This window comes from Cetorhinus maximus, chromosome 31 (assembly GCF_964194155.1).
Source record: "Cetorhinus maximus chromosome 31, sCetMax3.hap1.1, whole genome shotgun sequence".
Taxonomy (NCBI): Eukaryota; Metazoa; Chordata; class Chondrichthyes; order Lamniformes; family Cetorhinidae; genus Cetorhinus; species Cetorhinus maximus.
In genome coordinates, this window is record NC_135909.1 from 16,331,565 (window position 1) to 16,333,469 (window position 1,905).

Below are 1,905 nucleotides of genomic sequence, written 5' to 3' on the forward strand. Positions count from 1 at the left end.
CACCGGGGACGGTTTTAACAGCGCATGCGTAGATCTCCGCAGCAATTCAGCCGCTAAAATCAATGGGAATTTTGCCCATTTCACTCTCATCACAGAGAGAACAAAATCCCCGAACCTGTGTCGGCGCGGGGGGCAAGGGGCGTTGGGCGCGAGTGGACGTGTGGCGGTGGTACACTGGTGGGTAAAGGCCGCTTTACAACATCAATTTTAACACAGGAGATTCCTCCAAACAGCTTGTAAAATGCTGGAACCGTGTGTGTATGAGGATGGTGATGTTACTGAGGATGATTCCTGTTTTAGAATAGACTGTGTTTAGGTCGGAATATTACTGACTATTAATTAGAACGAGAGCATATTTCAAAGCCCCGGGTTTGCTGAAACTCCTGACTGTGAAGCCCGGGTCTGTCCGGGTTTGTGTCTCGGTTCCATTGGTAATAAACGGGTTGAAATTGGCGGTTGCAGAAACTGGAGGAGGGGCTGAAAGATCAGGGGCTGTTCTCTCTCTGTCTGTCACTCCGGCTCTCTCCTCCCTCCCGCTCTCTGTTTAATCTTCACTCTGTCTCCTACCCTCACTGCTCTCAAACCGCGTTTTTCAGTCAGGTCCGGGCGGGCTCTTTAAAACAGGAACGTGAAGCAGCTCGTGTCTCATATTCTGCAGTGATCTGAGTGAAGAATCATCATGTCTGGCAGAGGGAAAGGAGGCAAAGGACTGGGTAAAGGCGGAGCAAAGCGGCACCGCAAAGTGCTTCGTGACAATATCCAGGGCATCACTAAACCAGCAATCCGCCGCCTGGCTCGCCGTGGTGGTGTCAAGCGGATCTCGGGTTTGATCTATGAGGAGACTCGCGGGGTGCTGAAGGTTTTCCTGGAGAATGTGATCAGGGATGCGGTCACCTACACTGAACACGCCAAACGCAAGACGGTCACTGCCATGGATGTGGTGTACGCTCTGAAACGCCAGGGCCGCACTCTCTATGGATTCGGCGGCTGAACAACTCGACCCTTTCTACCAAACACAGAACAAAGGCTCTTTTAAGAGCCACCCAAAACGTCACATTAAGAGCACTGACCTGAATTCGAAAAGCCCGCCAATTCCAGTGTTGGAAAATATAACATAACCTTAATTTTCAGGCAACAATTTTTAATCTCACTTTATGATCTGTTATATTGCACTCCCTGTCACAAAATCTTGGCGCTATTTTAGGAACAGTTTGAATTTGTCAATTTCCTTTCAGGAACCGAGATCTGTCAGGCCGGGAACAGCGGGAGAATCGAGCCGGTCCCTTTCCCCGCTATTTATCGTCATGAACAGCCCAGAATGAGGGCAATGGGAAGGGGTCTGAAGCCCCCAGCACCGGTTCCATTTTATTACCCACTCCAGACCTATAAGCGAGCGGCGATTTTAAGTGTTGGTTGTGCTGTTGGGAGCAATGGACAGTCCTTCCATTTTTGCCTGCGAAATAAGCACTGACTTTACACAGTTCAAACAACAGACTGGTGTTTCTGTCCAAAAATGTGCAGGTTCACCAGGATGATGCCGGGTTTAAAAATTGTCGGAATAGGTTAAATGAACATGAATTTCATTCGGGTTAGGAAATAATGATTTGCAGTCCAAATTTTTAATTTAAAAAAATGGAGGAACAAAGTCTTCTGATGTCGAGGCGGTAAACGGCTGGAAATAAAGGCGGAATTTTTGAAATGAGCGATTAAAAACAACTCGACCAATGGAGACCTCTGAGTTGCCAGGGATTAGTTCATTGCTAAGATTTTGGATAAAACTGCCTGGGTGTAAGGCTGCAGCCAATTACTGTTCGGGGCGGTTCCTCACAGAGTTTAAAAAGGCGGATTGTGGAGCAGACTGTCTTAATAGTTCTCACATCTCAGATTGTGGTGAATCTGTTCAGA